At 45.1% G+C, this 24,290-nt stretch overlaps 1 long non-coding RNA gene across 1 annotated transcript; it reads left to right on the top strand.

The window, feature by feature from the left end:
• Positions 1–409: 409 nt before the first annotated feature.
• LOC144130321 (uncharacterized) lies at positions 410–1,695 on the top strand. Its single transcript, XR_013314070.1, has 3 exons — positions 410–614; positions 889–1,024; positions 1,204–1,695. It is a non-coding gene; the product is annotated as an uncharacterized LOC144130321 (long non-coding RNA).
• The last annotated feature ends 22,595 nt before the right edge of the window (positions 1,696–24,290 follow it).

Here is a 24,290-nt window from a genome sequence, read left to right as displayed (position 1 = left end):
CTGAAGTGACTAAAGCAATCGTTACCGCATTTGTACCAGTGAGTTCCAGGGCACAAATGAAAACTGAGGTCTATCCACTCTGGCGAAAAATCTTATATGTACATCAGCGCGTGCAAAAGTGGTAGACGTTTCCCCTTGACACCGACGAACCTTGCATGCAATACCTCCCACAGTAGGCAAGTAAGTAGGCCTCTCACAGTAATTGTCGTGCACAAAATTATGATTCCATGCGCTTTTTATGTAATATTTCGCCCACCTTTGTTCAGTCAGGGTGCTTATTCTGAACTCACGGGCGATCGCGTTGCATGTGTTGAAAGTTTAGAGAATATTGACCATTTCGAGAACCCCTATGAATGCTTTTTTTGTGTTTGGTGGCGCAATAAAAGCACAAGCAGGGCTTGATTATCCCCTTCAGCGGCGGCGTGTACAATTGTACACACCAACTTTTGAGGCGCGCCGCGCGCAGCGTATTACTTCAACCGGCTTGAAACGCGGTGTGCACATTTGTACACGCTTCCCGAGTGGTCCACTAGCGCCATCTGGTTTCAGTACGATGAAGTTGAAGTGCAAACAACTCATCAAGATGGACGCCGGCACGTTTTATGGATCTGCTCGTGAGTGCATTGGAACTTTTTTTTGTTATCGCATAGCAAAAATCTCTATCAAGATAAAATTTCGATCAGCTTATATATAAAGTTCAGTTCTTATGCTGACACGCAGTTTTTGCGGTTTGTGCTAGAGACTGAGCTACGCCACGTTAGGAAAGATGTGTGTGTACAATCGTACACATGGCGCCTCAGGGATGCTTCATCACATAATCTTTTTTCGTCTCTGCTTTGAGTCTTCCACTTTTCGTTGTGTACTAAACACTCATTTCGTGTATTTTAGGTCTTCGAGAACATTCTCTTGGCCGACAAAAGCATCAACTTCGTCGGCTCAAGCGCTTTTGGCGAGAATAGCGGACGGAGATATGTCGGATGGTGATTTCTCCGATGATGAAGTTGAAGAATGTGCCGGAATTGTGGTGAGTATTTTTTAGCTACTTATGCTTAACTGAAATTTATTTAGCCGAAACTTTTAGTTCGCATAGTTCAATGTTACCTGTATTTCTCTTGTCATTCGCTGTATGAGCAGTTTTCCAAGTAAAAAAAAAAATTAAAACAATCCTAATCGTTGCTGATATTTATTTTTTTTTCATATTAGACTTCAAGTGAAGAGCCTGTGGCGGCACACCATAGCGTCAGCAGCAGTGACGAGGATGAGAAAGAGAATGTTACGCGACTTCCGCCCAAAAGAAAGAAAACGCAAGTGAAGTGAATTAGGAAAGACTTCTCGCCGCAGAACACTGCATGCTCCTTTGTCCCCAGAGGCGGATCGGCTCCCTTAGAGCCGCTTGAGTACTTCGGCAAGTACTTTACAGAAACGGTTTTTGTTGATCTGGCTCATTACACCAACATGTATGCTCTACAGAGAGATGGAGCTGAGCTGAATGCCACACCAGAGGAGATCAAAGTTTTTTTTGGCATTATGATGCGCATGGCACTCCTCAAATTTCCTCGAGTGCGCATGTATTGGCAAGAGGACACAAAAATACCCACCATTGCTGAAGCAATGACCTGCAAGCGATTCTTCAAGCTTCGAGCAGCGCTACACGTGACTGACTCAAATGCTCCAAGGGAATCTACTAATAACAAGTTTTGGAAAGTGACCCCAATTTTTGATGCAGTGAGAAGTCGATGCCTGAATTTGGAACCGCTCGAAGAGGCCAGCATTGATGAGCAGATGGTGCCTTTTACAGGGAGGGTCCCTGCAAAACAATTCGTAAAAAACAAGCCCAATCCTGAAGGCATCAAAGTGTTCGTACACTGCAGTTCAGATGGCATGGCTCACGATTTCGAGTTCTACCAAGGTAAAGGCACTGGTGTGAGCACAGACCATTCATACTTGGGCCTTGGCGGATCTGTGGTAATGCGTCTAGTAGAGCACCTTCCTCGTGGCCAGAACATCAGATGTTTTATGGATAATTACTTTTCGTCAGTGCCACTGTTTCGAGAGCTCAAATTGCTGGGTATTTTGGCCTCTGGCACGATCAGGTCGAACAGGCTTCTTGGCTGCGAGCTGAAAAGTGACAAGGAATTGAAGAAGGAAGGGCGTGGAAGTCACGATTTCAGGATTACAGAAGAAGAGGACGTAGTCATAGTGCGGCGGCATGACAATGGTCCCGTTAACATGGCCTCCACACTTGTAGGACTGGGTAATCTCACAAAGGTAAAACGATGGAGTGAATCAGCAAAAGAACATGTCGACATAGACTGCCCGCAAGTAATCGCTGAATACAACAAATTTATGGGTGGCGTCGACAAGCTCGATTTCTTGATGTCCTTGTATCCTCTCTACACAAGGACAAAAAAGTGGCCAGTAAGGGTCATTTCTCACTTCATTTCATTTGCTGTTTGCAACTGCTGGATCGAGTACATCCGCGATGCGAATGAAGAGGCACTCCCCAGAAAAAAAATGAAGGATGTGATGGCATTCCAATCGGATATTGCGAGGAGCTTGATTGCAAGCAACAAGAGTGCACCACCCAGGCGGGGGAGACCAAGCACCTCCACTCCAAAGCCCGCTCGGCAGTCACACGGCGGTACGCCCATGCCAACGAACACAACGAGATTCGACGGTACCAACCACTGGCCAATGCACACGACTGCTAACTTTCCACAAAGGTGCCGAAACACAGGCTGTGCTTCCAAATCACGCATTTGTTGTCACAAGTGCGGAGTTTTTCTTTGCCTCAGCTCAGCAAAAGATTGCTACTACGAATTCCACCACAAAAACTGAGGTGGGATCGGAGCACTCAAGTGGAGAGGCTTGAGAAAAGCACTCTAAAATACTTGTTAACGGTTTAGCACACACGAAAATCACGGTTTCTACAAGAACCGGTAGTTGACCTATTTTTCGGTCTTGAGGCGCCATGTGCACAATTGTACACAGCAAGAAAAATTTTTTATGTAAAATAAACAAATTTTTAATCTTAACACTTGTTTTGGGTGATTTCTTAGAGACTACTTATAAAGGATTTAAAATTTTGCGGTTGTTTTTTCTTAATTCGCGCCTGAAGGGGTTATCCACAACATTTCATATTGTACTCATCCTAAGCTGGTGAGACGGGCTCTCTCTAACACACTCTGAATATTGGTCCTCTACTTGCGTAACCTCCGCGCATAAACACGTACTTTAACGAATCGTAAAATATCGATAATCAAGTCAGAAGAGCTAACTCCACGGGTCGGTTTGTTTGATGAGAAATAGTTTGCTTTTCTGGAGAGTCTGGTACAATACGCGGACAGAATTTTGCGGCAATATGTATTTTAACCTCTTCAGTGTATAGTCTTTTCACTAAAATTAGAGAAGAGGGATTGCTTCAAAGGTAGATTGTTTCCGGCATGAGATCTCAACTTGGATCACCGTACAATTTCTTTTCACAGGAATCTTATATAGTGACAAAGGTATAGGTCCAAAGAAACGAAGTCGTTACATGTCATTTTGACGTGTCCGAACTGAGAGGAATTTATTCCCCTGGACGGGCGTCGTAAACTGTCAGGAATAACAAAAAAAAAAAGAATAGCAGGATATGAAGACCAAGCGCTTCCATATGAACGTCCAAGGGTCTGTCAAAGAAAGAGTATTAGGCTTTGCAAATTGTGGTTTTCTATTTTTGCCATACAATGCACCAATTACTGCTCTCTATGCAAGTTTGTGGTTTTCATCACGACATAAACGTGCATACCAAGCCTGCATATTCAACAAAGGTTGAAGCCGACTTTCACCCCCTCATGTGTTGAATATTCCCAGAGTCATGCTTCAACTGCACTCAAATCTGTCGTGAAAGAACAATATAAAACGCTCTATAATAGAAGATAAATATAACAAAGATCCGACACTGCTCGATTTTGCTTGTGATAAGACTCAGAGGCGCCTGTCGTCGTCTGAGTTCCCCAGTCAGGCTCGAGGCCACTTGGCCAGGTTGTTAGCTGCGGCGTCTGCGCAATCGAATTCTAGTCGTGTGAAATAATTTTCTGAGCCACCTATGAAAACGTGACCAGTGTGCAGAATTTCAGAGCATGAACGTGACTTTGCGATGTGACACCTTTGAAGACTGATCACCTGCGACCTATTCCGCAATCACGTCGCGCCTCTAGCCCGTGACTCGTGGTGTGTGAGTCGTCTTCACGCTGGGGATATGATAATTCATGGTCACGTGACCATCACCTATACGCACTCTGAGCCACGCATTTAGTGCAACCATTGTCGCCGTCAGGCGTGACAAGTGGCCGTAAGGGGTCGCCAAACACTTCGAAACGCCGCACGGGCTCAACACGGTGGCGGGAGGCGATAGCCGGCAAACGTACGGCGTGTTGAACACAGGGATCAAAGGATACGGACGCTACCAACCAACGCTTAGCCAGAAATCATCCGCAAATTTGTGTCCCTCTGTTTCAGAGACACTAATCGGAAACGTTTACTCTAAGCTGCGTAATCCGAGAGAATCAGAGATGGCAGTGTCGCCTATCAGCATGGATGATGCTTCGCGCTTTGTTCAAGGCACTCTCGCTCTGCCAAAGCCAAAACGTTTGATAGTCTTCCTAGAGGTCTTAAAGAGTTTTCAGGAAAAGCGTATTAAAAGCGTTATAACCCTTTAAAATGGCAGTGAATGGTCTGTCCAGAAAAGGCGTCTTGCTTCACCAAGGAAGCAAGCCCTGAAAAGAGGAGATGCTTTATGGTGCAGCTTATAATGTGGACGTCCGACTTCAGCGCCCCCAGCACTGCTTTACGAGGCAGAAGTGAGAGCTTCAAAACTGGAATGGCAATACTGTGGAGCGCGGACATATAGAACTCGGATATTTTGAATAATGATTGGCTATACCCAACACAAATGGAAGATTGCCCCCTTTAAAATGTTGTAAAAGTATTGGAAAGTCTTTGTCAATATCGAACTATATTTTGCCCACCGGTCGAAATATAGACCTGCGCATTGCGTCCTGCAAGTGGCGCTACTCTTAACTTTTGCTTTAGCTCTCGGTCTCTTGCACTATTTTTCGAAGCAATTTCATTGTTGTCTTCCGCTGAAACCAACCTAACCAAACCCAGTGGCGGCCCTCACGTGGCCTCCTTCGTTGCCGTAGTCTTCGGGAAAACTGCGTGCGCTTTTATTTAAAAAAAAGAATATTTTATTTCTAGTGCACTCGTAACAGGATCAGCTTTCTTATAGCTCTCTTATAGCGCCCGCAATGGCTTCAGTGCAAATCAGGGCCGACCGAACAACGCCTTCCGTGAGGTGCGCTGCAAGGAACACCGGCGGGCGAGACGTCGATGCAAGAAGCACGTCACTAGCTTCGGTGCAATATATCCTTGCTTGTAAGTTATCGATAAGGTTATCTATTCTGATTTTTATTTATGACACAACGAATATATTACGCTATGTCGCAATCCCATTCCTATTCTATATCGGGGTTTGTCTGTGTTCATTGAAGAAACGGAAGATAAAACATAATCCCTTTAATAATTGCGCACTTGTGCTTTCGGAAGAAAATAAAATATGCCTGCTCTTTTGGCATACAGCCTGCCACTACAGGACGAAAAGGCCAGTCGCGTGATTCTTAACTTCGACAAGTATTTGTAGAACTAATGTTTCTAATGACAATTCTCCCTGGGCTGTGCAAAAGTACGAAAAAAGTCCTTTCCGCTATGACCACTGAACTATTGGCTTCAATAATGGATATTACACACGCCTGAGAGAGGGCGCATATGGGTGGAATGGTGACCGGTCGCCTTCAGTGCAGGTGGAAGGAGGTGACTGGATTGATTGGTTCATTTTTAACGCTAATTGCTTTCTACACCGCTGGAATCGCTTATTGTATTGGCTTCAGTCAAGGCTTTTACTGATGGCGGACGCCTCCTCGACTTGACGCATGGTCGAAGCACTGCTAAAGAAGTATGCCTTCTCAATGCATCTCACTAATTTTACTTTCTCGTTGGCTGAAGGTACTGGAGGTGGGAATGGTGAAGAGGGTTTGGTGTGTCTTGGTGGAAAGCTGTCGGCTTTGAAAGGTGGGTGGATCCTTGGATGCTTTGGGGAATGCCGATAGTGCTGTAATGGCAAATATGCTATGGGCTTTGAATATTTGAAGTCCTATGATATGGAAGAGCAATTGCAGTGCTCTTAATGTATTAAAACCATTCATGGAAAGATCCACAGAATGGGTAGGTGGCTACGAGTGCATATATAAGGTTGCTAGGCGCTGGAGCACAGTAAGGCACAGCGGTAGAGATAGGGGACGCTTTTGCTGTGGCGCTGCCTACGCAACTATATACACTGCTGCGTAGATAGCGGCGCAGCAGAGGCAACGGAGATGCGCATAGAGAGTGCGCCGCTGAGAATAAATAACGCCTATACGCACAGACGTCACAGGGAGCCCCGTAGTGTGGTCTAAAATCCGACATGTATTGTGCCCTACACGCACTTGCAGAATAAGATTATGGAAAATCTGTGCCTATACGCGACGTGCAGTGATGTACAGAAGTTTAATAGGTGAGTATTGGCGGAAAATAGGAGGCTAATGAAATGTGCACAAGGATGAGGGAAATTACATGCTCCATGTGCTGTTACGACTACTAGCTGACATTAGAGTGAGGTAAAGGAGAAATCGGTTTTTTCTTGAAATATGCCTCCAACCAACTTTTGTTGATGACTGCGCATTTGTAGTACATGGAGGTCAATACTGTGCACGGTACAACAAGATGGGAAAGCACTGGGCGCACAGAGGAAACCGAAATAGAGAAACATAGGCAGTTATTCATGAGGACTCGAACGAGACGAAGCTCTAGACGTTTCCCGTCAAGAATTGAAAATTGGTTTTCGACGAAAGAAAATGGCGCAGTATTTTCCTGACATACCTCAGTGGACACCCAAACCACGCCGTAAAGGAAAGAAGGAAGGTGAAAGTGAAAGAAGAAAGGGAAAGAGGTGCCGTAGAGGCGGGCTCTGGAATAATGGCGACCACCTAGGAATCTTTAACGTGCACCAACATCACAGGGAACACGGCTCCTTTGCGTTTCACCTCCATTTAAACGCTGCCGCCGCGGTCGGGTTCGAATCCGGGTACTCCGGATCAGTAGCCAAGCGCTCTAACCCATGAGCCACCGCGGCGGGTCTGGCACGAGAGCGGGGCACAGCGTTTCCGGGAGGCGCGGACGCCAGACAGCGCGGCATCTGGGCCATTCTACCGGTTTGCTGTGTCTGCGCTCGACCAAGAGTGCGGAACAGCCCTTAGAAGCACCTCTCATACGAACAACAAGCGCCCTGTGAGCCCATTTCTTAATACCCGCTGGAGCTTCCAAGTCAGCACGCGGCTTAGGCCGTGCCGCGGAGTGCCCGTTCAACTCGCGCGTCTTCTTTTTCTCATATTTCTTGTGCGAACCTGCACATTTATTTTGCTGGTTCTCGTAATGGGCTGCTGTGTTACTGGCGCCCGCGTTGTTGGGTCGTTGCGTCGTAATGGGGTGCATTTCCATTCTGACTTAATCGTGGCTTTCTTTCACTTTGGTGTTAGACGCTAGATTCATGACGGCCGCTACTGTAACAGAACAAAACAATATCACTATTCAAAAATTTTTGTAGCTTTATCATTTATTTTATACCGTGAACAAGGTGCTTCCAGCCCACCTGCCCCCCCTCCTTCCCCCCCCAAAAAAAAGTTTAATGCGTACGGCCCTTAGCAATACAAGTTTTCATTGTAAAGTTAATGTGTGCAGTTGAATGCTCTTTGTCCTAGCCAGTGTTTATCAAGAGAGAAAGTGGTTTATTTAAAACTTAAGGCACTCAGGTCGGCCCCAAGGGTAATTATCTCGTCTGCTACTCTACGCTGTAGAACTGGAACAGGAGAGTAAAGAGAGTTTGGAAAGTTCCTACACACTGCAATAAATTGAATTATTTTCTTCTTTACTTGCACAGCGTACATGCGATTGTATATCGTACCGGTTTCTTTGAAGAATAATGCGTGTAGGGTTTCGGTCTGGGAGAAGACGGCACTTAAGTTTATTATACTCTAGAACTTCAATTTAGCTGTTAATACAGAACCGTCTTTGGGAAGCAAATTGTGCTTAAAAATGTAGTACCAATCGAAAAATGCAAGTCATATTAAGGTTTCGAAAGCTAATTTCAGATATACGTGACAGTTTATTTTATTATCATTTCAATTTCATGTCGACACTAAAAATAAAGTACGAAAGACAACAAAAGGCATTTGTAACGTCTTGATATCATAGGCGGGGTATTGATGCAATGAGACAGAGTTGAGGGATACTGGAAGCGGAGCGTTTAACCGGAGCCTTTAAATGTTTTTGTGCTTTCTGATGGAATATCGCACGTAGTAAAATTTTGCCTAAGACTGTATCTTAAACTTCGAGTAATATCAGCAGTCTTTCGGAATGTAATTGGTTATCCGGGTGCTGTTTCTAATGCTTCGTCTGCTGGGCTATTTTGATATCTTCGAAATACCTTCGCATTGTAGCAAACAAGAAGAGAAGAAAAAATATTTAAAAAAACGTGAAGAGTGAAGATTGAGGAAAAATACTTGCGTACGAACGCGACTTCCAGTGCGAAGAACTCCGGCCTTGCTTCTCTCTAGACTCAAGCATTACACAGTGTCTCTAGTCCTTTTTTATTTCAAATGCTTTGACAGCAATATCCTCAAAGAAATATACTGCGACTGCTCTGTGTAGACAGCTGTCTCAGAGGCGTCGACGTGGTGTGTCCCAAAATTGAAGCCCTCGTTTACGTCACGTCCCTATCAGGGGTTGTGTGGAAGGGCTGCGAATATCTCTATCTCGTGAAGGTGCACAGAGCAAGAACGTGAACAAACTTTATTGAAAGGACAATGGGATGGTTCAAGCTCTTTTCACCATTTCGGGGGACCTCTAGAGGTCCAGAGGCCCGCTGCTTGTCGCTTGGCCAAATCGTTCAGCCTGAGGTGTCACTATGTCCCTCAGGTGAGTTTAAGAATGAGCGCTTATTTGGGCTAGGTTGTTTTGCTTTTCGCATTTTTCTCAGCATAGAGTGAAAAGCTATAGTTAATGTTTTTTCACAGGCGGCTGTTAATTTGCATCAGAACGCATCCAGCAGTAAAAAAGAAGGAAAGAAAACAGGAAGAATAAAATGGTGGTCGCAAGAACCCGCAAACCAATTCCTGTAAAGGCGTCAGATTTAGAAGGAGGCCCTTCTGAGGGCTCATCGAAAACTTGTCAACAAACCCTATGCTTTGCGCTCTAACACCGACGCGTTCGTAGGAAGTGCAATTACTAGGCTCTCTAAGCGTTTTGTATTTGTCGGCAGGTGAACGGATTTCAACGTTCAACTTTACGCAACCTCGCTAGCATGGCTCACAGAATTAAGAAGGTGTGTTGAGACATGTCGTTGTATTTGTACAACTATTGCTGAACACATGGGTGACGTGAGCAACCGAGCAAAGCAAGGGCGTTTGCGGAAATGAGCACATGAAACTACGAAGCGGTCTTAATTAAAAGTCTAAAATTTCTTCTTTACTCTTTATATGCAAAAACAATTAAACTAACCCTTTCAGCCCTGGCGGTGTCAACTGACACCACAACACAAGTATTCTACTTGCACCTGAGTAACGCAAGAAAATAATATTACTTTTTAATACAATAGTTTCTCCAGTATACCTGTTGCTATTCCATTGAGCTCTGTTGTCTAGGAAGTAGCAGCATGGTAGGCATGCGGTGAAGAAGCTGAGCTATAGCAAAATTGTGGGCTTATATCTCACTAACCGTTCGTTCTGGTGAGCTCAGATTTTTAACTGATTTGTTAAACGCCTATCCATTCTCATGTCCCCGTCGTAAATGTTATTGAATCCGTAGACACTGCATTTGAACACATTTTTTACATGTACGATATTGAGACCACCAGGGCTCAGCGGCCGAAGACCTAAGTTCAAGCTTCTAAATGACGTTTCAGTTCATGCAGTCGGATTTTCTAAACTCCTCTCTAACCGTCACCAATTTGCTATTTTTTTAAAGATCTTTTCGCGCTCTTTCCTTTGACATCTTTCTGCAAGGCATCAGAGCAGCGTAGCTGACGCTATCGCTATTTTTCCGTGACTCGATTCCGCGACTCAATAGGTGCACAGAGACTTCAAGTCTTTATGCGTTCGTGATTTTACAAATAGGCTCTCTGTCTTAGGCCTTTTTCTCTGGATTGCCTTGGGCAATTTAAGTCATCTTGGTATCGGTTTATTTGCGATGAGTAGAGGTGTGTGGTAATCCTACTTTCTCTACCTTTTAATTTATGCAATAAATTTCATTCGTTGCATTCCTAAATTTTCAGTCAAATTCTTGTGCTTCATCGCACAAATTGCATCCTAGTGATGCAGTTATGTACATATAGAAATCTATAGGCATTATTTGGCTAACGGCTCGTGAAGAACACAACTAAAGCGAACGAGTAAAAGTGCGCAAAGAGTATGGTACTAAAGGCACACCTAAGCACAGACAAGGCGCACTGTGCTTATGTGTGCCTTTCGTCCCGTTCTCATTTAGCAGTTTTACTCGTTCGGTTAAAATGAACCAACAAGCCTGCCAGAGCGTCTTAACCCAACCATAGAGCCTCTTATAACTCCTATTTTAGTTGAGCTACTCAAATTCCAAACGCCGTATTGGACTCTCCTTGAAAAGCTCAGTGATGTAGTAATTATGACAGGAATTTTGCCAGAAATTAAAAAATATTTAAGAACAATTCAGTGAACGTTCCTTGCATTTCGTCTCCTGAGTTACTCGACAAGGCAACGGTATCAGCGAATCGCTGATTACTAAAGTATTCCTCGCTAACTCTTATGCCCAGCTGTTCCCAATTCAGGTCGCTGAATGCCTCGTGTATACATGTGGTGAATACTATTATAGAGGTCTTGTCTGCTTGGTTCATCAAACTTTTGGCTGGGATGTTGTAACTTTCTCTAGGGAAGATTATGGTGGCTTTACAGCTTCTGTTGATATTTTACAGTGTCTACATATGCACCTTCTACACCGAAGTTATAAAATGCTGGGATGACTGCTGACGATTGGATTAGGTCAAACGCTTCCTCGTGATCTGAATAGCCAGGAATTGGTTTTATTCTGCGCATTTCTCTGTCATCTCATTTTTGTTGTGAACGGGCTGTTTTTCGGCCTACCGCTTACGAAAGCCAGCCTGGTCTTTTGGTTGATTGAAGTGTGTGATTGCACTAGTTCTGTAAGCCATTACCTTAATAAATACATTATGTGAAACGGAGAGTAAGCCGATTGTTCAGTAATTTTGAGTATCCTGCGCTCACCCTGTTTTGTGGATTAAAGTTATCAAACCGCAGCACCGAGGAAATTCGGTTTCGAACTGATCTTTTATTGCGCTGCATGCGCTACGAAGCCTAGTGCAAACTTCTTCAATAACGGGCACCATAGGCTGACAGGCACCATAAGCGCTATGGGTCTGCGCCCATAGCGCGACGCGAAAGGGCCTACAGGGTTTCCCTCCATTTGTGCGGAAGGCACAAGAGCCGTCCAGTGAACGTGTTTCGGTGAGGACGCACAGAAGGATGGCAGGGTCAAAGCCCGAGTAAGTGGAGGGACCACAGGCGCAACAACGGCAACAATGGCGGGTTTCACCCTGTCAGCAGACACGACGTCTTCACTGCGGTTTGTCTGGCTTGAACGTATTAGGCCCGTTTTAAACGCGTGCGTAGTTCCAGTAGTACCGGAGACGGATGTGAGTGTACGCCTTATACACTCCTGAGAGGCCATGTTTCGGTTCAGTGTTCGAAATAGGTGCAGATTTGGGACCACAGTTGTCTGGAAATGACAAGAATTCATTTCAATTTTCCCATTTCAGATCATCAAAGTTATAGTTACGCCAATACGCAGATTATAGCGAAGTGCTAAATGCAAAGCTGTGTGATCAAGGACGTGGGACTCGGGAACCGTAGATGGGTCAGCGAGCAGGTGTAGAAAAGGGACAATCCGTTGACGTTTACGCTGCTCGGAAGGCATGCCGCAGGAGGCGAGAGAGGGCGCAACGAATTCGAGGGCGGAGAGGCTGACAAGCTCGGCCGGTATCAGGGAGCGAAACAGGGCATCAGCATCCTGATGCTTGCGGCCCGACCGATATACGACACGTATGTTATATTCTTGCATACGGAGAGCTCATCGAGCCAGGCGACCGGAGGGATCTTTTAGCGAAGAAAGCCAACATAGGGCATAGGGGTGACCACGTGAAAAAGACGGCTATAGATGATAAGATGGAAACAGCCAAGGGCCCAGACGATGGTCAAGCACTCTTTTTTTCGTCACGGAGTAGCTGTATTCGGCTTTCGTGAGGGCCTGGCTAGTAAAAGCAACTACGTATTCCTCGAATGCAGACTTGCGCTGGGCGAGCACAGCACCGATGCCAGTATACCACTGGCGTCCCTTTGTACTTCAGTTGGGGATTGCAGGTCAAAGAGGCCCAAGATGGTTGATGCCGTGCGGAGACTGCGCTAGGTGTAGGCATCGTCGCAGGCAGGCGACCAACTCGAAAAATCCACGTTGCTGCCGAGACGCTGAGTTAAAGAGGCAACAGTGGCGGCAAAGTTCCTAATTAAACGTCGAAAATAGGAACAGAGCCCTAGGAGGCTGCAGAGTTCCTGTAGGAAGTAGGTTTTGGAAAAGTAGTCACAGCATGAAGTTTGGCGGTATCGAGACGGACACCCTCCTTTGACATAACATGGTCTAAAACTGTCAGTTTACGAGCAGCAAACGGACACAAAAGTTGAGCTGAAGGCCGGCGTCCGTAAGGCAGGTTAAGACGTGGTTGAGTCGTGACATATGAGTCTCAAAGTCGGGCGATAAGTTCACGACGTCATCCAGATAACAAAGGCACAGCTTCCACATCAGGCCGGGCATAATGGTGTCTATCATGCGCTAGAAAGTAACCGTAGCATTACAGAAGCCGAAAGTAATGACCTTACTCTCATGCAGGCCACCAGGGGAACAAATGCGGTTTTACGACGATCTTCGGCCGCCATGAGGACCTGCCAGTAGCCGGAGCGTAAATCGAAAGAGAAGAGTTCCGCTCCTTTTAGGCAGTCTAGAGCGTCATCATTATGGGGAAGAGTAATAATAATAATAATTGGTTTTTGGAGAAAGGAAATGGCGCAGTATCTGTCTCATATATCGTTGGACACCTGAACCGCGCCGTAAGGTAAGGGATGAGGGAGGGAGTGAAAGAAGAAAGAGAAATAGGTGCCGTAGTGGAGGGCTCCCGCATAATTTCGACCACCTGGGGATCTTTAACGTGCACTGACATCGCACAGCACACGGGCGCCTTAGCGTTTTGCCTCCGTAAAAACGCAGCCGCCGCGGTCGGGTTCGAGCCCGGGAACTCCAGGGCAATCCTCTTTTCGCGTGATCCTATTCAATCGGCGATAATCAACGCAGCTATGAAGACAGCCATCCTTCTTCTTCACGAGTATCACGGGTGAGGCCCATGGCGTGAGTCACGCCGGTCTGAAGTAGGGTGCCAACCTGTTGCTGAATACCGTGGCGCTAAGTGGCGGAGACACGATAGAGGCGCTGACGCAGAGTGGAACGAAGTTGCCTGCTAGGGTATGAGGGGTATGAGAAACTCGGCGAACGTTCCTTGCATTAGCCACCAACTATGGTTGCTCAACGCTGGATAACACCACGATTCTATTTGATACTCAATCGGATGCCCCGTGAAGTCTTTCTGGGTACTGTTTCCTCCATAACTCAATAAAAACGGAGCCGCCGCGATGACTTAGTGGTTATGGTGCTTGGCTGTGGACCCGGAAGACGCGGGTTCTTTTCCAGACGCGGCGGTCGAATTTCAACGGAGGAGAAATTCTAGGGAGCCGCGTACTGTGTGATTCCAGTGGACGTTAAAGAACCTCAAGTGGCGGAAATTTCCGGACTACTTCACTAGGGCATTTCTCATAGCCTCAGTCGCTTTGGGATGTTCGGCCCCATAAAGCAAACGATTTGTGCATTTTTCATTTTTTTTGCCAGCGTGCTTGTGGGTTTTGCTGTGTTGATACTTGGAGGGCACCGAGTCTCATCTTTGTGATCACTATGGGACTGCCCGCCAAATAAAATCATTAAAATGCGCTACGTTGATCAACCGTCAGTCCAAGAGGCCAGCGCGCAGCATGATGCTGTGCAAAACTTCAAACGATATTTTAAAACACGCCTTCTCGCATCTCTGCCGCGCATTAATTGTGCAGTGTGTTCGCGGAAGCTTGGCCCTGTTTGACTGCAAGAAAATGCACCAAATAGGTTGTATACCTTTTTTCGTCGTCTTTTGTAAATTTTTTCACTTTATGTGCCCGTTTAAACATTTATGTGAGCTGTCAACTTCTACTTCCCAGCCTACTTTAAAAATAAACACGGAATCCTGCGAACTAACGACGACCCCATCAAGTAAATACCTCCCACTTCCCTCATTTCATGATTACCAATATCGCTCGTGCTCAATGCCCAGCCAGGGCACGCGCTTAATCTGTACTGATGCACTGAGCTATAGGGAGCCCCCACTCAAGTTTTCCGTCTCGATCATAGAGCCGTATCACATAGCGCAGCGACAGGAACATTTTGGCGTACCCGCAGTGCCTTTCCACGCCGCCCGCCTACGCGTATAGGCATAAGTGGAAAGAAGACAAGCAAGAAATGCTACCAGCCAAACGGCGCGCCCCTATTGGTTCGGAATGGGATCTCGCGTTTGTAGAGCTCCAAGAGGATTAGGTAATCTGCAGTACACAGGCAGCGAAGCAATTGTTCCAGCGCGCGCCTAGAAACTGCTGCCGTCAGCAGCTTTTTGCGCTAAAGAGAGGCGGCACCATTCAGAGCGTTCCGAGGCGTGCCGTCTGGCTGATAACAATACATGTCCCGGTCAACTCACTGTAGACTAGTTAGCTGACGTACGCCACGTGTGGCTTCAAAAGAGCGCGAAAGCCCGTGTCTGTAAACCAGGATCCAGGGGTGTTCTCTGGCGCGGGCATTTTCTGCCGACTTGGGCACAGTGGTTAGTGTTTCTTTGGGAACTGCGGAACTATGCTAGTTCCGCGGCCAGCACTGCAGGAAAGCCACATTTTAATGCCCTTCGGGGGCAGGGAAACAAATCCGAACATACTTCCACAGCCCGCGGGAAGGGGGGGGGGGAGGTAAGGGTGGTTTGCAGCAGTTTGTTTCAATCTGTTTTCTGTTTTTCCACGTGCTTGCCGACGCGCCAGTCTCATTGGACAATGCGGCATGAACCTCCATTGAATATCTTCCAAACTGCTGACCATTGAACTCTGCAAACCGCTAGAAAACTACGAATAAGGCGGCTCACAACATTTATATGTGAATACCGGTGCATTTGACCCTCGTTGTCAACGCGAGTGACATACGTCTGCAGTTTATCATAATAGTTCGTTGGCTCCTTTCAACCAAGCTTCATCGATTGAGAATCATCTCAAGTATGATCTGCAACATTCGTTACAGCCTTCCTTCTGTCCATTCTCATTGCGCGGCCCCCATAAAGAATGCGATGTGTGCTGTGCTCACTCAGCCTTTATGAGGTACTAGACAAAAAAATCACTTTAATCTAAGCTCAGTATTAAGCTACGAGCAAGTCAACGAAACTGCAAATTAGCTCCAGGTGATTGCCTATGTACACTCAATTAACCACAAAAACAGACCGTTCTTGTACTTTTTTGTTCTGAGTACCATAAATAATTCGGCTGCAAATAAAACTGACATTCTTCTCATCCCTCATATTGTTAAGGGAATCTTTGTTCTGCGTACGATATATAATAATGCAGCAAATAAAATGAACGTTCCTCTCAACGCTCAAATCGTTAAACGAATCTCATCCAAAACCTGCGTGAAAACTGCTTCTTTTTTTTTTGTATTGCGCTATGCAGCACGAAGTGTGCTTGTGGGACAACGTCTGAGATCTTACTACAGCAAGGCCACCGCTTAAGACGTGGAATAAGAAGGAGAAAAAGAAAGGACTCATCCTAAGCAATATAAGGACTTATGATGTCCTGTTTTGTTGCGCTTAGATTCTGTCAATACATTCCAAGCTGCCTCGCGATCGCCCCTCTCCTGTGCCTATTAAGAGAACCACTGGGAGGAAGCAGCTTCGCAGGAACGTTCTTGGCAGCGTCCACTAGAGTCCTGGCAATCTTTATCAATATTCCTGTTGACCTTAAGATGGACGAGGACTAGAATGAGAATGCGAAAGTAGAGATGGAGACGCGTTGGCGCATGCAGCTGCGGTTTGTGACGGTAACCATGACGATATGGAACATAGGATAAGCGAAGCAAAGGACAAAGAGAGAGGGCGGGAAATATATTTGGCCAGCACAAAAACGTGATTCCGCTTAAAGGAGCGACAGCAGCCCTTTAATCCCACAGACCGCAAAACCTGCCGCCGAAGTCATGCCGTTTTCTGTGTCAATCATCGAAAGCTGAGATGTCCGAGATATTCGCCACTGGACATGCTTTGCTGGCAACCCGAATTTTGGCAAGACAGTTATGAATGTCAGGTGCGAAACCCCGGAGAGAGGAAAACCGTAGAGGTCTTGCGTACTTTCCGCACAACGCTTTAATTCGCACATTGACGCGTTTCATATGCAAGTAAAGTAATGGTCTGTTCTACTAAAGCTGAAAGCAAGCCAGAGCCGACGCGCGTAATTCGAATCGCCGAAGAGGAGTACTTCTGGCTTGAGAAGTATCAAGAAGAGTTCTAGGCTATTAACAAGGATGGTTTCGGTTCGCCAGCTTTATATATATGTACATTCGAAGGAAGCACTATGAAACAAAAAAAAAAGGAAATAGTGCCATGATCGCACCGATGATTGCCAGAACGGGCTAACGCCGTTTGTATAGGAGGAAATCTACTTTGAAATAGCTGCTACGAAATATTCGCCTTCGCTTCTCTTTTTTTTTCATAAAAGAGCGCTCCAAATTGCGTCAGCACCTCGGGACTGCTCCAAATAGAGGCGGACATTAGAAGAATACCAGTAAATATTTTGTTTGGTCGTCATTTGGACAGATGACTCAGATGACTTCAGGAAGTTTCCTGGAATAAGGTGGCCGAAGCTGGTACAGGACTGGGTTAAAGGACGTATGAGCGAGAGGCCGTTGTCTTTCAGAGGGCGATGATTTTCATTCACTTTAATCAATGTTTATTACCTTTCCATTCGATATTGAGCAGCCGGTACTAAAAGCTTTAAAAACAACTTGACAGGGGTTCCGGTTCCTTACAAAATAGCGGTAAAGCGTGTAGGAGATAATGCCAAAAATATCTGCTGCAATATGAAGAAGTGGGTAATTTATATAAGTACCAGGACAATATTATATTTATCAAAAAGAGGAGCCGAATGATGCCAGAACCATACGTTAGCAACATAAAGAAAGGTTTTTTTTTAAGTAAGCGTAATTTTTCAAGTTCGTCATGCCTGTCGTATTCTATACAAGGCTGAGTACTGAAGAACTGAAGAAGGTTCTGAAGAAGGAGAGGTATTAGGGAATTATAGTGAAGAATTTATTTTTTGTGGGTAAAATTTCCCTCAGTGTCCCAATAACGCCACCGGCTGTAGATACTTTCGGCTGAAGGTACTCAACATTCTTACTAAAAGTTAAATGCGTTGAAAAATGAACGCCAAGCATTGTCACTGAATGAACTATCTCAACGCGATCTGTATCTAGCCATAGGTTTAATAACGTTAGCTGGTATTTTCCTTTTTGTAAGTCTGAAATGGCTTGTGTTTTATTCTGGTTTACCCTTGAGCAATTTTCGTGCGTCCATTGGTGTAAATCAGAAAGCGCTTTATTTGATCCTTATTTCGGAAGTTTTGGATGACTCCACACACACATGCGCTAGTAACACTACCCGGAACGCGGTAGGGTGAATGGTTTCATCACAATTTCGATACGAAAGTCATCGAAGGCATACAGTTAAAGGTGCATATGTGGTCATTTCAAATCCCTGTAGCAAGCTAGCCTCCAACTTGACCAGCACATGTAAGCTGTATGCAACGAGAAATGTTATTACGCCATCTGCAAGGCTGTACTACAATTGGTTGCGCCACAATTTTGGTTTGAATGTCGGCAAATTGCCGCTACATGAACTTCGGTCAGTAGCGAGAATATATAGATTAACCCCATGTATATTTCAAAGAAATAATTCGGCAACATAAGAACGACGTCCGCAAATTCGCAAGAGAGCGCAATCAAGTAGCCGAACATTCCGAGGACTCCGAACATAGAATCAACTTTGAAGAAACCCGCATCCTCGGAACCGAAACAAATTACCACAAGAGGCTCCTTCTGGAATCCTGTCATATCCAAACCATTCCGAACAATATCAACCGCACAAAAGGAAACCGGCCCCCAGTATATGCCCAGTGACTTCGCTCTTCAACTCAACGAAAAAAAAGTCGCCATTAAGCACCTCCCTGCAGTGCGCCAGCGTGACTAACAGCCTAAACCCCCTCCCCCACGCCTTTTGCGACACAGCTGTCGTTCTTTTCACCCCCCGCCCCTCCCCTCCATACTTAAAAGACGCTAACTACTGCCCTCAGTCACCCCTGATGAAGGAGCCGAGTCGGCTTCGAAACGTTGGGTTAAAGTTAAAATTTTGGTTGGTGATGTGCAGTTTATTATAAGCCTTCAAACCCAAGCGGACAGGTAAATCTGTCAAAATGTTTAGTTTTCAATCGTTCGACATAGCACCCATGGAGGCGGCCCTTGTTTAAAATTTATACTGCATTGCTTTAAGGTTTATGGGGGTTTAACGTCCCAAAGCGACTCAGGCTATGAGAGACGCTGCATTGAAGGAGTGTGACAAAGTACCCTTAGTCTTTTTGAAGCTATCTTTTTAAAAATCCGTGCCAAGTGTGCGTCGTGAAGCCAGAAATATGTCCAAAAGGCATTCTATCCGCTGGGTGTTCGCCAAATCGCTCAAGCTTCTCGTGTAGTCCGCAACTTCCGCCGCACCCGTTACATTCCCTCGCAAATGCTGCCTTTCAATCAGTGGCAAGGTTTACATTGAAGACAGTCTCGAAACAGAACGATAAACGAACCGCTCACTGTGCAACACGACTAGCACTGTTACTACATACGTAGATGGCGCTGGTCGCCCGAGCAAGAGGCGGCTGAGGGTATCGTCTGAGCCGCCATCTCCTACAGTGCGTGGTTCTCTTTTATGCCCTTGCAATGGCGTTTGAGAACTCCCTTTTCTGGTAATGCTGCCTACGCTGTTTAGTTTGAACGACTTTGTTAGTGGGCAAACACAGCGTACCGAGCAGCTTGTCGGAATACACGAGAAGCTCGCGCTTTTTGGGGTTACACCCAGCGGATAGAGCGCCTTTTCAAGGTATTTCCGGCTTCATAACACATATTGATTATGGCGTTTTAGAAATATTGCTTCGAAATGACGAAGGGTACTTTGTCACGCTCTTCTTCAAAGCAACTGCCAACTGTCATAGGTGCTTTGTCAAACGAGGGCTATAAATTTCCTAAGTTTTGCTTAAATATGTTTTTATGGGACATACTGCACATAGTTCTAGCCTCATGCTCGATGCTGTTGCAGGAGTGGACAAATATACTTACAAAAACACATATAAGATGGCGAAATCAACATACAAAGAGCCTCATAACCACCTAGGCGGCATTGTCGAACATAAAAAGCCAATGTAAGTGACAGAAAATTATCAAAATTAATTTAAAACAGCATGAAGAAACAAGGAGAGCAGCTGCCGAGACAGACGTAGTTCACATTATAAATACAAGAAATAGAATACAAAACAAGAAACCCCGAAATAAAAAGCGAAAAGAGCGTTTCAAATAAGTTTCAGTCGAGACTGGACTACTGCGGAGCGAAGGCATTGAGAGATGAGCGATTAATAATATATTTAGGCAGTGAATTTCAGTCTCAAATATCTTGTGGCGAGAAGAAAACTGAAAAAGTAATATTGTGTGTTCGATATTCTACTAAATGTTAGGAATGTTGTTTCCTATTATTTATAGTTTTCGGAAGTCATATATATTGCTTCCAGACAATGTTTAAGCCTCCAAACAAAAAAAAAAGATAACTTAATTAATCTCGCGTATTTTTTGCGAGAAAACTGATAGGACTGTGTACTACTGAAGCATTCTATGAGGACAATAGGACTGTCCCACAGCCTGTCTCCATCAAGAAATGCATCCTCAACGTTAGCATGTTCTAAAATGATGAACGAAAAATGTGAACATAAACCGCATCAAATGTCTTCGCAAGATCAATCTGAATTACAGCAACTTGAGTGGCCTTTTTTGTTACTGACTCCAACACCCAACGTGCAACATGCATATAGGTTTGGATACTGCGGCTCCGAATACCGTTGCCTATGGGATATTTACTAAGGTGATCGCTAACAAAGTGAAGACCACATTAGAGTTCAATCAATCAAATAATCGGACAGGCTTTCGTAAATGGTGCTCGACAATAGATCATATTCACTCTATCAGTCAGGGGATAGAGAAATTCGCAGAGTATAATGAACCCCTATATATATATCTTTTATATATTACGACAAAACCAGTCAAGCAGGCTTTGTCGAATCAGGGCGTAGAAGCGCCTTATGTAAAAACACTGGAAGATATCTATAGCGAGTGTACAGCTATCCATAGTCCTCTATATAGTCAGCAATAAAATTCCATTAAAAAAGGGTGTCAGGCAGGAAGACAAAATCTCGCCAATGCTATTCACCGCCTGTTTACAGGAGGTATTCAAAGGCTTGAATTCGGAACAGTTGGGGATAAGAGTCAATGCAGAATACCTTAGTAATCTGGTATTCCCTGTTGCAATTGCCTTGCTAAGTTATTCAGGAGATGAACTGCAAAAACATGATCAATGAGTTAGGCAGGGCAAGTCCTGTAGGTCTAAAAATTAATATGCAGAAAAGTAGTATAATGTTCAAATATCTCGGAAGAGAACAGCAGTTTAAAATTGGTGGCGAGGTTACAATTGGTAGCGAGGTAATCCGTCTACTTAGGGCAGGTAGTGACCGCTGATCCGGATCACCAGAGTGAAATACCTAGAAGAATAAGAATGGGGTGGAGCTCATAGGGAGGGTTTTCTTAGATCATGAACGGCAGTTTAACCGTATCCCTCAAGATAAAAGCACATTAAAGCTGTATCATAAGAAAATAAACAATGTGGCAGAAACTTCGGCGCTATCAAAAAGGGCTCAAATTAACTTGAGCATCGGGCAGCAAGCTATGGCAAGAAAATCACAGTGTGATGTTAGAGACAGGAAGAGGGCAGAGTAGATGAGGAATCAAACACGGGTTAATGACATCCTATTCTGAATCAAGAGGACAGAATTGGCTTGGGCAGGGCATGTAATGCCAAGGCAAGGTAACTGGGACAGGGTAGGCTAAATGTAATACAAAATTTGATTCTTTGTTGTTGTTTTTTCTCACTATATGAAATTGCCGCTTTTTTTCTGTAAAAGATCTAATATCTTGCCGCTTTTATTCTGAACAAGACCCAATATCTCATTTGTGGATGAACAAATTTTTACACAAAAAATCGTATTTTTTAAGCGTAGATGGTTTCTAACCCCTCCCCATTGCACACCCATGTGGGATATGTAGCTCTGTTGTGTTGAAAAAAAAAGGTAAGTTGACTTTCTCTAGGCTTAGAGCGATTATTAGTGCTGCTCTGGAAACATCAGAAAGCGCTCCAAGCAGTTTTTTGTACCCAAATTTAGCTCCAGACGCTATTCGACTAGGCTTAAGTGCGATTTAATGAGCAGTACAGTTTTTTTTTTGGCTGCAGGCTTCCTGTTTAACAGTTATTGCACTGAATGGCGGCAAAGAATTTGTCCTGGAAGCATTGAATCTGCACTAAGCAGCCGATGTTTACCATCGTCCTATTGAATTCTGGCAACTCCGTCCGGCGCAAGGCACAGCGTTTCCGGTGTGGCTAGCGTCTACTACGAATTATTATTGTTCAAAACTATCCCTGTCAGCAGCTCACACAGAGGAGATAGAGTAGAGTCTACACCCTTGTTGAGGAAGAAAAAGAAGTGCCTTCATGGAAAGAAAAAAAACACAAATGAGTAGCGCACAGATCCACAGTGTTTGCTTGGCAGAGTGCAGCAAAATGTGCTTCTCGGTATTTCGCCGCTGAAAATATTCAGGATGAATGCTATGGTTGCTTTCAATCACAATTGCATTGCCCAAAACGAAATTTTCATATCATTTAGTGTTTAACCTGGACAATTCATGTTGCAATGCCTGTTCGACGCTCACCGGCAATGGCCACTTAGACCACTTTGTGGAAAGGCTACACAGCTCAATATAATAGAAAACCAGAAAGTAACGATTGTTCCCGCTTGTCCGGAAGTGAAAGGTGTATCTATTGCTAAGAGAATTCGATTCCAAGAGGAAAACTTTTTTCCCGCCGCTACGATTCAAACTCGAGACACTCTGATGAATAATTAGTACTAGACTGACGTAAATCGGCGGAAACGGAAACGAGGACTCCGTGATTCCTGGCAGCGAGTGCTGTGCTCCCGCCTTGCAGCAGGCGAAAAGAAAACTACTGCCGGCCGGGCTTCGAAAGCCTCTATCAGCCGCCGTCGCTTCGTTTACGTTTGCACCAGTGTCACGGGTCTGGCAGGAAAATCCTAACGCCGAGGAATCGGTAGCGCAGCTGTCGCCACCGAGCCACCATCACTACTGATCTGTAGCGACTGGCACGTGCGGGCATATTTAAATTCTATAATAAGCATCCTCGTAAGGCTGGTTATGCAGCCCAGCGTCTGAGTACACTGACGAAGGAAACACGCCGAGCGGTGTTCTTTATAGTGGAGCCGCGTTGAACATTCAGTTGCTCTTTTTCCTTGTCGCAGGTGCGTGCCGTTGCACGAACTTCGTCCAAGGAGCACTTAGAGAGACATTTGGAGGTCCTCTGCTGCTTTGGCCTTGTAAATCGAGGCGCGAAACGGAAGTATTCGGCTACGCAGAACCCATAACCGCGAATCACCCCAAAACATACCAAAACTACGTTTTCTTTGACTTCCAACATTAAGGTTGCCTTTTTTCCGTCTTCCTCGTGTGATAAAAGTGCACGAGTGGTTTTAAAACAAAACAAATACGTAACCTTCATTGCACGTTTGTTAGCCTCATTGATCTGTGGTTTCTTTTCTTCTATTCCAGCATCACGCTTGTACTTGCGAGACTGGCCTGTGGCAGCTATACCTGTTTTTGAGTTCTTGCTCTTTCCTGCCTTACAAGACCTTTGTTTCAAGAAAGAGTTGTGTTTTCTGTTTGGGAGCTGGTATTCTGTCGACACAAGCCAACTAAAATTTCTCCTCATGTCCCTTTAAGGGTTAGAGACTACATTCGAAGGGAAGGAAGAAGCTGCCGGAGGCGGCAAAAAATTGGGTTGGTGTAAGAGATTAAGAATCACTGCGGAGATAAGGTGGCTGCATCCTGCACGCGACAGGGTTAATTGGAAAGATATGAGAAAGGGCTTTGTCCGGCCGTTGGCGTAGTCAGGCTGATGTTGATGACTATTATTATGAATTAAATCTAGTACCACAAAGCGCAAAGTGAAAGAAGGGACGTTCGAAAATATTTTTTATTATAAGTTACTAATTGATACTGAATGTTACCCCCAATAATCCGCAAGCGGTCTTTATCTGTGTTTTTCGGATTTGTAATAAAATGTCCGGCAGAAAAGTGGGAGGCAAAAGTCAACATCGCAAACAACTCTGAAAACTTGCAACGAGACAGGCGCCAGGCAAGGCGACTAGGTTTGGCGGAACTCGCTACTCAATACGTCCTATCCTTAAGAATTGTGCCTCTGCAAAGCAGAAGTGGCTGATTTGAGAGGACCCTCGATTAGTACGCGCTGCTTTTCGTCAAGTCACGGAAACACATTTACAGGTGACTAAAATCTGACCCAGAAGTCTCGCTACAACCGCCTTCAAAGAAATGCGCATAGTAATCACAGAAAACTCCGAGAATTGTCTGGGTGTCAATATAATAAATATTTGCAAAGTGCTGAATCTCCAGCAGCTTCTCTGCAACAGCGGCCTGCCTTTCACCTCGCAGTACATGGCAAGATGGCACTTTTACAAGGAGGCTACGCGTCAGAGATCTAATTAATCCCCTTGATATTTTCTTTGGCAAACTGTCACAAGAGTGCT

Source organism: Amblyomma americanum, chromosome 4, assembly GCF_052857255.1.
Source record: "Amblyomma americanum isolate KBUSLIRL-KWMA chromosome 4, ASM5285725v1, whole genome shotgun sequence".
NCBI classification, from domain to species: domain Eukaryota; kingdom Metazoa; phylum Arthropoda; class Arachnida; order Ixodida; family Ixodidae; genus Amblyomma; species Amblyomma americanum.
This window is presented reverse-complemented; position numbering and strand designations above follow the sequence as displayed.